Below are 13,313 nucleotides of genomic sequence, written 5' to 3' on the forward strand. Positions count from 1 at the left end.
CCGGCAGAGGCGCGGCTCAAAGCGCGGAGGCACCGCGGGCGCGGAGCAGCCGGGGCAGTGAGGGTTGGGATGCGCGCTTGATTATTATTATTATTATTATTATTATTATTATTATTATTATTATTATTATTATTATTATTATTATTATTATTATTATTATTATTATTATTATTATTATTATTATTTTTAATCCTTTTTCTTGAAACTGCTGAAAAAGGTCAACGAAGGAGTTGGCTGCTAAATATTAAAGGGGAAAAAAAAAAAAGCGAGAAAGAAAGAAAGAAAAAAAAAAGCCCTAAAAAGAGCGGCAGGCATGCGCACTGCGCGGATGCCATATTGGAAGGAGCTTGCCGCGGGTGCGGGCGCAGGCACGGCCGGGCTCCGCTCCGCGCAGCACCGCGCACCGCTCCGCGGGGCAAAAAAAGGGAAAAACACCCCGAAATAAGCCAAACTCACACAGGTAAGGCACGGCGCCCCGCAGCCACCCCTCCCAAACCCTCCCGGCTGGCGTTTCCCTTTATTTTATTTATCGGCTTCGGCAGCGCTTGGGTGGAGAGGGTCGCTTTCCCCTTTTCCAAGATGTAGTAAAAATTCTTTTCACTTATTATTTTTTTTTTTAATTTTTATATATTTTTTTAAAGCCTAAGAGATGGGTGTGGGTATTTTATCCGCCCGTTTTCCAGAGGGTGAGCCGGCGGTGGAGTTGTGGAAGTGCTGGCGTGCCGGGGCTGAGCCCCCGGCCGGGACCGGCGCTCGGAGCGCGGCTGCCGCTGCCCGGCTGCGCCCCGCGGGCCGGGAGCCTCCGCGCTGCCTCTCGGATGCAGCGCAGCCGTGCGGGGCTTGCTTTTTACCTCGGCAGATCGCATTTTAGATGCTCTCATCTCCTTTTACCCCTTCCTTTCTTCCCCTCCCTTTCCCCCCTTTTTTGCTTTTTTCCCCCTTTTTTTTGCTTTTTTTCCCCCCTTCTTTTGCTTCCCCCCCCTTTTTTTGCCTTTTTCCTCCCCTTTCTTTTGCTTTTCCCCCTTTTTTTCCTTTCCTTTTTTTTTTCTATGAGTCCCTTTCCCCCATCTTTCTTTCCCTTATTTTTTAAAATTTTTTTAAATTTTTTTTAAAGTTACACCTATCGTTTTTCTGCTTCCCTGCCAAACGCTCGTGCGACCTCCTTTCAGATTTACAAGGCTGATGATGCTCATCTCTCGGAAAGAGTTATTTTGGGTGTGCGGGTGGGTTTCTTCTGAATCTGTGGGGGAAAATAAAAAAAGCTGCTGCAGGAGGCGAGAGGGAAGGGGAAAAAAAAAAAGAAGAAAAGAAAAGAGAAGAAAGCAATCAGCTGTGCCAAAATGTGCAGCCCTGATCTAGACATATTTTCCCATAGCGCTCCCGAACTGCGGTAAATGAATATTTATAAAGCTTGTTCAACATGGCGGGTTAAGGTGTCTTCAAAAACTGCAAATAAACATTTTGAGAGGGGGGGGAAAAAGAGGGAAAAGGCGTTTTGTTCAACTCTCTTTTGTTGCTCGGAGAGGTGCGCTGGTGACTCCAGCGCGGAGGGATGAGGATGGGATCCCCAATTCGGGATGCTCCCCCCGCAGGACCCGGCGGTGGGAAAAGCGCCGGGGCATTTCTGTGGGCTGGGAAGGGACGTGTGGAGTTGGAACCGCGGCCGATTTGCCTTTGAATGCCCAAATCGCAGGCGTGCCATGAGAGGAGGGAAAAAAAATAATAAAATAATGCGCCGGGAGACGGAGCGCTGATTTATTTTGCATTAGCTGTAGACATGTCGTGGGATGAGATGTCCTGTTGGAGCTGTCAGACCTTCCTGGGCGCAGTCAGCTGGCGATGGCTGGGGTGGTTTTTTCCCGCTTTTTGCATGTTTTTGTTTGGCAAAAAACCACTCTGGAATTGCTCCACGCGGAAATTGGGGCGGCAGAGAAGCGACTCGGGCAGTGCGAGCTGCATTTCTCTTGCAGAGAGATCCCGAAAACCCCCGGGGACGGAATCTCAGCTTTCGCAAAGCGAGAGGAGGAGTTCGCAGAGAGTTCTCCCGGAGTTGGTAGTGCCTTTTCCAAATGTATTTTCCAGGGGAGCGGAGGAGTGAGACTGCCTGAGAGGCAGGAAAAACTTCCCCAGTAGTGCAGGGAGCATTTCGGTGCTGCTGCTGTTCCCCCGTGGTTGTAAGGTGTTAATGTTGGAGCATCTTGTGTTCTGAAGTGTGGGAGGGGATGGGATGCTCCAGCACCGAGGGCTCTCAGTGCCTGGGTGTGGATGGAGGAGCCAGGGAGGATCCAGGAGTGGATGGAGGAGCCAGGGAGGATCCAGGAGTGGATGGAGGAGCCAGGGAGGATCCAGGAGTGGATGGAGGAGCCAGGGAGGATCCAGGAGTGGATGGAGGGGCCAGGGAGGATCCAGGAGTGGATGGAGGAGCCAGGGAGGATCCAGGAGTGGATGAAGGGGCCAGGGAGGATCCAGGAGTGGATGGAGGAGCCAGGGAGGATCCAGGAGTGGATGAAGGGGCCAGGGAGAATCCAGGAGTGGATGGAGGAGCCAGGGAGGATCCAGGAGTGGATGGAGGGGCCAGGGAGGATCCAGGAGTGGATGGAGGAGCCAGGGAGGATCCAGGAGTGGATGAAGGGGCCAGGGAGAATCCAGGAGTGGATGGAGGAGCCAGGGAGGATCCAGGAGTGGATGGAGGAGCCAGGGAGGATCCAGGAGTGGATGGAGGAGCCAGGGAGGATCCAGGAGTGGCTGAAGAGCTGCTCTGCTGCTCATTTCCCTGTGCCTCTTGGAGATGCTGCCCAGAACCTCGCTGTGGTTTTATTTATTTTTGTTTTATTGGTCGGCGATGCTGTTTGCACACCTTGTCGTGCAGGGTGAGGTTTCCCATTCCAAAAGGGCTCTGATCCATCAACCCACACATTTCCCCCTCCTTTCTCCAGCCCCTGCCAGGACCGAGCTGGCACAGGGATCCACAAACTCCCATTGCAGGGTTTGGTGGTGGGGAGGGGGACAGAGGAAAAGATGGGGGTGAAATTGTGATTTCTTATCAAAATAGCAGAAAATCACATTAATTATAAGCAGAGAGGCTTGGAAGGCAGTTATCAAGCTGTGGTAGGAATTTGGGTGGCAAAACCCAAGAGCTGCAGTGGGGTTTTCTTTGGGATGGGAAGAGATTGGAAGAATTGTAGAAAGGGAAGGGATCTTCCCTCTCTGCCCCCCATGCATCTCCCCATCCCCAACTTTGGTGTCCCTTGGACAGGACAGCTTTTCTAAAATCAGTTTGTGCCCCTGGTGCTCTGGGGAAGAAAAGTGTGATAGCAGAGTGATGTGTCCTTGTGTCTGAGCAGAGCAGCAGCTTCACCTGGGTGTGATGGGGACGTGGAGATGGAGGGGATTTGGAAAGGTCTGTGGAGATCCCTCTGAACCTGGGGCAAACCTTCCCCAAGGAGTTTCTTCTTCTTACACAGAGAAGGGTGCTGGCCAGGAATTAGTGCAATTTGTTTTCCCTCTCTAGAAGCCTTTAGGTGAAAACAAATTTGATTTCCTTTGCTGTTGGCAAATTAAGAACCTGCCTGAGCTGCTCTTTCTCTGGGGTTGGGACTGTTGCCTGGGTGAGCAGGGATGCAAGTGGCTTTTTCCCTCCTCTTTTTTTCTTTTTTTTTTTTCCCCTCTCTCCAACAGATTATTTATGAAAGGGAAGAAAATATCCTCACAAGTCTAATAACTTCAGTGCTTATAAAGGATTAGGTCCTAATAACTCCTGTGATAAGATGGAGGCTCGGTGTAATCTGTTACTAAGTGAAAATCTAAAAGCCATTTAAATAAATGCAGCAAAGAGCTATTGAGAGATTGGAACCTTGTACACAGCAAGGAAATACATTTTTAATGATTTTTTTAGGGGTGCACAGGGTGGTGGGACAGTAAATACATTATAAGCAAGGCAGTATAATTTCAGTTCTATATTGAGAAAACGTTTGCAAATATTCAACAGATGTTACATGTGGCAGAGGTGGAGAGTGTGTTTTGCACAGATGTAAGAACATCTGCAGAAGACAGTATACAGTTATGTAGCTGTGATTATGAGTGATAATTGCCTGGCTGGACAGGCAGTTGATGTTTTAATGAAGCATTTATTAAAACTTTATGGAGGTGTTACTAGAAATAGGGTAAACACCACAACTGCCAAGACTTTGGACTGGGGATGCTTTTCCCTCACTCCTGGCTCGTGCTGTGCTGAGCTGGTGTATTTTGGGTCACTGTTTCTGCCCTTTCAGAGCCATGGGATGCTGCTCTGAGGTGGGTGTGGGGATGGGATGGTAACCTTGCTGAAGGGCAGGACGTGGTAGGGAAGGTGCCACCTTGTTTCTCCAGCAGATTTTGGGGAGAAATTCTTTATTGTGAGGGTGCTGAGGCCCTGGCACAGGGTGCCCAGAGAAGCTGTGGCTGCCCCTGGATCCCTGGAAATGTCCAAGGCTGGGCTGGATGGGGCTTGGAGCAAACTGGGATGGTGGAAGGTGTCCCTGCCCATGGCAGGGGGATGGAATGAGATGATCTTTAAGGTCCCTTCCAGCTCAAATAATTCTGTGTTTCTGTGAGCCTTCAAGGGCATTTCACCAGTTAAATTCATCTTGGAGTGGGGTAAGCAGAGGCATGGAGAGCATCTGAGGGGGTTTGCAAGGATGGTGATGGGTGAAGGAGGTGCCTTGTCCCTGACTGTGTCCAAGTGATAAAATAAAGGAGTTGTGAAAAACTCCAGAACTTGTGACAGCCAAAACTTGAAGCAGAGGAGCCAGGGGTTTGTTCATGAGGGTTCACAAAAACAATAATGTGGTGACCACAGGGTCCATGCTTTAGATGATCTGAAGGTGTCAGAAGTATTTTATTACTATGAATATTGATGCAGAGTCTATCAGCTGGTGCAGCAGGGTCCTCAGTGCTGAAAATGAAATTGTTGATAATAGTGTAACCACATGCAAAGATGTTGATAATAACTGTTGATAATAGTGATGCCACCTGCAAATAGGAGTTTGTTCTGTCATTGTAACATCTGGCCCCTAGGAGCAGAGTTTTTTTGGGATTAGAGTTGCTGATGGTACCTTGTCAATATTCAAAACTCATCATTTGAAACTGTTGATCTTTACACGACAGACCCCATTGAAACCTGTCAAATCCATCCTATGGGGGTTTTTTTGCCAAAAAGATTTCTCTTTCCTTTATTTTCTGTTTCTTGGGGTATGACTCCTACAGTGGTTAAAAATGTTGGAGCTGCAAAATAAGGAAATACAGAAATAAGAGCGAAGATTTCTCCACTGACATTTAAAAAACTCCTGAGAAAGTTTATTTTGAGATTGGCCTTTTGTAAGACCTCAACAAAGCATTCTTGTGAAGGCTGATTTGGAAAATGTGTTCACAGTTACTCCCATTTCTATGAATCAGAAGTGATGATCTAAAATAAAATAGTAATAAGAAAAAAAAAAAAGAAAAAAAGCCAAAAACCAAGCAGCTCTTGACAGCTGACCCAGGGATCAGTTCTGAGTAGGTGTGAGGCTTAAAAAAAAGTATGTGCAGAATCCTTGCTATTTTTACTCCCAGTTCCTGCTTTCATGACTAATACTCTAAGCATCACTGGGTGACTTGTGCAAAAGAGCCATATTTTCCTGGGTAAAGATCTGAGACCCAATTTGAACAAAAGTTAATTAGAAAGTCTTGCATTTATTTGCTTGGCAAGGAAGTGGAATTCCCTCCTAAAATCCAGGAGTGACATTACATTATGCCTGCCCCTGCTGTGTGGGAGATCAGGCAAGACAACCACAGGCTGAGGATCCTTAAAGGATCACAAGTCCTTTGTGGAGACTTTTGGGTAGAAAGCCATAACTCTCCTAGGTGCATCAAAAATACATTTTTAAAGAAAGTTCAGGAAAAAGCAAAAATTGACTGTTTCTTGGGGGGTGTTTTGGGCGTGGGAGCTCAGTGCAAGTGTCAGATCAGGCTCTGGGATGCTTTGTTGGGATGGTGGTGGGGCATCACACCTGGATGTTTTGCAGCAGTTCTCATGTTCACATGAAAGGGAATCCAGTTTGTTTTACCTTGGAGAAATGGGGTGGAATTAGCCCTGTAAATGTGACTTGTAGGACTCTATGAGTTAAAATGCCTTGTGCAGTTTGGTTCTGGATGGACCTTGGCAGGGCTCTGCTGGCTGCCCTCACTTGTGCTTGGCAAAGGGAAGGGTTCTCCTCCTCCTGCTGCTGTGCTGTGGGGTGGCTGGAGATGGTTGTGAAGGCTGCATCTTCTTTAATTTTTTCTTTTTTTGGCAGATCCTGCCAGTCAGTGAAGCTGCTTCTGGATGTGAAGCACCCACAGGGATGTAAGTGTGTGTAGGACTAAGCCCAAGTGCTGATCAGCTGTGCTGTTTAAATGAACCAAACACTGCCAAGATGTAAAATGCCATTTTTTTTTTCCCTAAAAAGTGCTGGAATCAGATGGCAGATGTTTCCTGGATTCTGGTTTGCATCTTTTATTTATTTTTTTTTCTTTTCTGAGAACAACTCTGACTGCTGCAAAGACATAGAAGGCAGAACTGATTGCCCTGGACAATGGGAGTTTGGTTGATGAGGGACTTCTGAATTGGGCTCTAAATTAAGTCTGTGAAAACAATGTTTTGTGTTTCCTGCTGGGTGACTTCTGTCTCTGGGCTGATTGGTGCCACTCAGGGGGTCTGACTGATTAATTTGGTCCATGTGGCTGCTGTTCTGAGGTGATAAGCATCACTTGGTGGGGGTTGGAACTCCCTGATCTTCAAGGTCCTTTCCAGCCCACTCCACTGTGCTCTGTGATTTTCCCTAACAAGATGGAGGAGTCTTAGCATGATCAGACAGTTCTGTGTTTTCAAGTTATCCATCTCAAAGGCTTCCTGGTTTCAGCTCTGTTTCACACATAGATGTGGGAGAGGACAGAGTGTTGCACATGGTTATTGCTGTGCTCCTTCCTTGCAGTTCTTTTTCCTGTTATAAAGGGCATCAAGGGCATTGTCCCAGTCTTCTTCACAGCCCTGGTTCAGCTGAGAGCTTTAGAAGATGCCCAGATTTAAATATGCCATGTTTCCATGTAGTTGGTGTACGTTGGGTGCTTAGCATGGGTAGAAATGCTTTACCAAAGTGGGGGGCAGCATCATGGAAATTGCCTGTTGAGTCATGAAGGAGCTGCAGACACCTGTTAGGGGACAGAACAGCTGGAAACAGGAAGGATTAGTGTGAGGTGACCTCCCTCTCCTTGGGAGACATGCTTTGTGGGGTGCCGAAGGTGGGCATGTCCAGGGTTCCCAGGTGCAGGAGTACAGCTGGGGCAGCAATGCCCCCTTGCCCCTGCTTATAAAACATCCAGCTCACTCAGGAGAAGGAAAACTGAATGGAAAAGTGCTTTAAGTTTTGTGGTTTGATCAGAGAAGTTTGAGGCAGGTTTTGGCTTGAAGTCCATCTCTAGGTCCTTAGGTTTTATTTACACACAGGACAGCTAAGAGGGTAATGTGTACCCAAGCCTGGGTGTCTGCCTGTCATCTCTCTCTCTTTCTTTTAATACTGCAGGGCTTTTTGCTGTAAACAAGTTAACAGTCCCTAATTAGGTTCATTTTACTTTCTGTTATCTTATCTTACTACCACTTATCTCTGTGTGTATCCTGCACTCAGGAGTGTGTCAGATAGGGAGGATGAGAAAATTGCTTTGTGGAGCAGGTTTGTCTCTGTTGGCTTCAAAAGTGTGAAGCTTTTGGCACCAGTGCAAGGAGAGAGGAGAGCAAGGACCAGCTGAGTTACAGGGGCTGCCACCACCTTGCACAATCCCTTCTTCAGAGAAGTTTGGTTCCTTTCCTTCTCGGACTTTGAGACAGACAATCCAGTCCATCCCTGCTCTGGTGGTTCCCTAATTTCCTGTTTTTACATGTTTTGCCTCCAGGCTTGCTCATTTATTTTCTCTGCTGCACAAATGCTGACTTCAAGAGCAGGAAGATGAGCCCTGTTGAGTGGCTGGAGCTGGGGGACTGAGGGGGTTTTGGACTGACCATCCCTTACCCCAGGGCAGCATTAACTCTACCAAGATCAGTTTCTGGACACATTAATATCCTAACTCCTCCAAAAAGCAGAGCTCTGTGCCCTTCCCACAGTGTATTCCACTTCTTCACCAAATTCATTATAAGTGATTTCTTCTCTTTCCCAAATTGTGTCCCCTCCACCCTGCAGTTTCAACCAAGCTGCCTTCTTCAACAAGAACATAGAAAACAGATTATATTCTTTCCCCATTCAGCTGTTTTTTATGTATTTGAATATTGTGAACATTCCTGGTTCTCCAGAGTACATGGGATTTGTTTCTTCCACCCCAGAGTGCAACACAGAGCTGTTCAAAGCAGTAAATTTCCCTTATTAAAATCCTGTGGGGTCTTCAATATGAAAGAGAAATTGTCAGTTGATATAAGTGAAAACATTTGGGCGAGGGAAGCTCTCAAATAAATAATAAAAAACCCTCACAGGAATTTGGAAGAAAAGGTCCTTTATAGGTTTCCAACTGGTACTTTGTCTGAGAGGAGACACAGTCCCTTTTTCTAGGAGGTGAAACTGTTGCATGATGTGTTCAATATCCATTTTGAATGAGCTTCCAGTGCATTGTGCAGATGCTCAGGGGTGTGTGAATGGTGGCAGGCTGGCTCTGGCAGTGCCTCCTGGATCATGTCCCACAGGGATGAGATCCCCTTCATCCTGCTCCACGAACAGCACCAGGGCCACCTGGAATCTGAGCATCTCCCTTCACTGGAAGGTGTCCCTGCCCATGGCAGCAGGGCTGGAACCAGGTGATCTTCATGGCCTCTTCCAACCCAAACCCCCCTGTGACTGATGCAGCTTGTCTGCTGGGAAATTTGGGTATTTAAAACATTAGCAGGTGCTGAGCAGGAGCCCCTTGAGGGTTGTTCATCTCATCTGAATTTCAGGTGTCTGAAATTAAGGCAGTCATCCTTTGGATGTGATTTCTCTTGGTTTAGGCTGGATATTTGGAAAAGGTTCTTCCCCCAGAGGATGGTTTGTGGTGGTGTTTGCAGGGGTCCCAGGATGAGGGAAGAGATGAGAATCTTGACTCCATGTTTCAGAAAGCTGATTTATTATTTTATGACATATATTATATTAAAATAAAATTACATATATTATATATATATTATATATAATGAAAAATTATGTATAATTATATAATATAAAATATATATAAATTAGATATATTTTATGATATATAATATTAAAATAAAATTACATATATATTATATATAATGATAAAATTATATATAATTATATAATTATATAATTATATAATATAAAATATATAAAATTACATATATTTTATGATATATAATATTAAAATAAAATTATATATTTTATGATATATTAAAATAAAATTGTATGTATTTAGTATACTAAAACGATACTAAAAAAATAGAAGAAAAGATTTCATCAGAAGGAAAAGAAAGGAATGGAAAAGAATGATAATAAAATCTTGTGACTGCTCAGTCCCAATACAGCTGGACTGTGATTGGTCTTCAAGTAGAAACAACTCACATGGACCAATCAAAGATGCACCTGTTGCATCCCACAGCAGCAGATAATTATTGTTTTTCTTTTCCTCTGGGGCTTCTCAGCTTCTCAGGAGAAAAAATCCTAGCAAAGAATGTTTCAGAAAATATGTGTGTGACAGTGGTTGGGCACTGGAACAGCCTCCCCAGGGAACTGGTCACAGCACCAAGCCTGACAGAGACCACGGAGTGTTTGGACAGCACTCAGGCACGTGGTAGGATTGTTGGGGTTGTCTTTTGCAGGGCCAGGAGCTGGACTTTGATGATTCTGGTGGGTCCTTTCCAACTCAGGACATTCTGTGATTCCCTGACCCCGCTGCCACTCTCAGGTGTCACCGTGCTGAGAGGTGGGACCATCTCCAGTCAGTGCCTGTTGCTGGATTTTGGAGGGGCCAAAATCAGTCCCAGATCACTGGGAAAGCAATGAAATTTATTTCTCCACCATTCAGGACTCAGCATTACATTGGCACACCTGGTTCACTATTCAGGTTAGAGGTTTCAGGGATTCAGCATCTTTCCTCTCTTCCTTGTGTCAATCCCGATTAACCAAGTGTGCATTGGAGGGAGAAAATAAGTTTTTCAGGAGTAGCTTTAAGGAAGAACCCTAGGGGTGCTGGATTTGTGTGTGGGTAAGGGACCTCTCCCTAGAGAGGAACACTCCAAAGGAAGAAAAACCAGGCTGGAGCTGACAGGAGATGAGAAATGTAAAATGGTGTGAGGAAGCCAATGCTGTGCTTGTACAAAGAGCCAATATTGATACAGATGACAAGGCAGGGCTGAGAGTGACAGCCGTGGGAAGGAGGAAATAAAAGAGATTCTTTATTATATTGCCTGGCTTTTCCTGCCTGTGAGTTAAGAGCCTGGATCTGAATTAAATACCAAGGGAATGGGAGCTGCGTGGGGGGAAGAATCGGCTCAGTCTGAGCCACCACTGTGCAGAAACAATGAGCAAGGGATCTGAAACCAGGGAATTTCCCCCCTCCCTGCTCTTTCAAATGCATTTCATAGGATTTTTCCTTTGTGCTCCTGCCTGGTGTAATGTCACCTTGAGCCTCTTTTGGTGCTGTTTCCCATCACCTTGTTCCCAGGCAAACCTTGATTTGGTTTCCAGTGGATTTCACTGGGCGTACAGTGGTGTGTGGTGCTGGTGTAATGTTGATGATTGCAGGGCAGCCAGTGTGCTACTGTTAACAGGATGGCTGGGGACTCTGTTTGAAGTGTTAATTAGCAGCAATTAATAAGAAGTGAAAAATTAATACCCTGTGTCAGCTTTCTTTGCTAGTTAGTTGTATCAACACTAAAGCTCAGCGCTGTTTTGAGGCTGGTGTTTGCATAAGAGTTTGGTCTTGTTGTCACATCCTGTTGGGAAAATACTGAAGTGCTCTCCTGCCATAACTGATAAACTTGTTACTCCCAAAATAAACCAAGTTCTGGCCTCTGATAAATCCAGTTTCCTTGGGATGTGGATACTCTCAACATGACATTTCAAAACTAGTAAGTTGTCCATAGCTTAAGCAAAAAAACCATTAAAATAGAGTTTAAAACCTCAAAAATGTTGATGATGTTGCTGAATGTGCCTCAGAGATTCTGTATTTCTCCCTTTTAATTGAAGTGGGCTCAAAGCCAGTTCCAGATGGGGCCGCTGAGGATGGGTCCCGGTTGTGTTGCTGACACCTTGGGCAGGTTCCTGCTGATTTGCCCATCCACTTTCCATTTCTGATAGCAAATTCCATGATCCAGGGGTTTGAGTCCCTCTCATGGCTCTGGTGGCAGATTTGGGCTGTGTAAAAACAAAAAAGCAAATACTGTTGTTGTCTGATTGGGCACCTTCAGCTTTTTGTCAGCTCATAACTCTGTTTTATCAGCATCATAGAAGCGCCACAAGATTTAACTACAATACTGAGAGGATTATGTTTCTTCTTGGTATTTATACTGTTAACCCTGAGCTCTCTTTAAGATGATGGATTTGTTGTGTTTAAATTGATACCTCTTTTTCTCTTTGAATTTTTTTGGTAGACCCAGGCTTTCTTCCATCCTTGTCTGGTCCCTGGCAAAAATTAAAACAGCCACATCTCCCTAAGGTTTAGCTTCAGCTGGCATCTCCCCTCCTCTCACATTTAACAAGCTTGATGTAAAGTCCTGATACTTAGCTAATTTATTATTAATGATATTTACGGAAGTGTCTCTATCAAAGGAGAAGTGGGTTTTTTTTTTTGACTTTCAGTAAACTGACTGCTTCTAGTTTCATGGTTAATTGAAACTTAATATACACTGGGGATGAGTGATGTGTATGTTCAGAGGTTAGCTGCGCTCAGAATACTCAGAGTCTATAATACACTTAATTCATTAGCAAGTCTCATGTCAACAAAGAATAAAGATGTAGTGCTGTGGCAGTGGGAAAAGGGTCATATTTGGGGAGTACTTCAAGTTTGCTGAGCACTCTGTGAAAACACCAACAACCATATTGCTCTGAGCTGGGTTATGATCTTCATTTTTTAAAATACTCATTTTTTCTTTCATTAGCAGATTCCTTTGGGGTGGGAAGAAAAAGTTTCTGACTTTGCCTGAGAAACTTTTGGTGGGGGTTGAATCACCTGCCTTGGTAATTTGCTTTCACCAGTGATTTTTTTGTGAAACACCCATGGTTTTTGCAGGTTTTAATTGCAGCTGTGATTGCTCCAGCAGACATTCCCACCATGGTCCAGCTGATGGATATCAGACACTTGACATGCTCCTCATCTTTTTCAGTTCTGCTCACACACATCCATTTCTTCTTTTAAATTGCCATAGGAGCAGCCTTAAAAACTGGGAGTGAGAAATCCACAGCAGAACACTCTCCTCCTTTCTATTTTATAACCATCATATCTAGTCTTCTAGAATATGCCTCCAGAGTAGTAAAAGTTGAAAAAATCCCATCTATTTTTACAATCTTATTACATCCTGCTTTGCCTGGCCTGTGGCAGTAAACGTCTTCCCTACTTTTAGTCACACATTTCGCCGAGCGTTCGGCACAGTCCCCTCTTGTCATGCAGGGTTTGGAGGCTCCTCTAATAAAATAAGCAGGACCAGTCCTCCCCATCAGATATTCTGGACACACACCTTCCCTGCTGCCTGGCTTGGCTTTAGCATATCTTGTGTGAATAGCTGCTTCCCTCTGTGCCCATAACCCCAGCTCTGGGTTTTTCTTTTTCCGTCGTCCTTTTTGACACGTCGTAATTCATCAGCATCTCGGAGTTTTACTGAAAAGCTCACTCTGGAGCTGTTTTTAATCTACTCCTAAAGGTGTATCTTGGGGTGTTGCTTGTCTGGTGTGGCTGGAAATACAGTTCTCATTTAGTCTCATGCAAGATCTGAGCATCGTGCCCTTCCTCATGCTGTTTTTCATTTCTGTGAGTTTTTATTCCGCTTTGAATTTACTGTGGTCACTCCTGCTAGGAGAAACTCCTCTGCTAACACAACCTAATTTAAAATCAGCTACTATTTCCTGCCCTGCATGTTAAAACTGGTACAGTTACCTTAGGTCAGTCCTCACTCAATAAACAGTTGCAGCCAGCACTATTTCATGAAGGTATCTGCATTTTGCATTCTCAGTTTTACTTTCTAGAATTACTCCAGCCTCTTTCTCATGAGTATTTTGACTTCAGTGTTTCCTCTGTTTCATTACCACAGATCTCTCCCTTTGGAAGTTTGAATATTTATGGAGTGAGATGTG

General features: G+C 45.0%; 1 protein-coding gene across 1 annotated transcript in view; it reads left to right on the forward strand.

The window, feature by feature from the left end:
- Window positions 1–308: 308 nt before the first annotated feature.
- Window positions 309–13,313, forward strand: part of SFMBT2 (Scm like with four mbt domains 2) — a 115,775-nt gene continuing 102,770 nt past the window's right edge. Inside the window, exon 1 of the mRNA XM_066551040.1 lies at window positions 309–460. The gene's annotated coding sequence lies outside the window, so the exon portion shown is untranslated. The remainder of the gene's footprint in view (window positions 461–13,313) is intronic.

This window comes from Molothrus aeneus, chromosome 5 (genome assembly GCF_037042795.1).
Source record: "Molothrus aeneus isolate 106 chromosome 5, BPBGC_Maene_1.0, whole genome shotgun sequence".
NCBI classification, from domain to species: Eukaryota; Metazoa; Chordata; class Aves; order Passeriformes; family Icteridae; genus Molothrus; species Molothrus aeneus.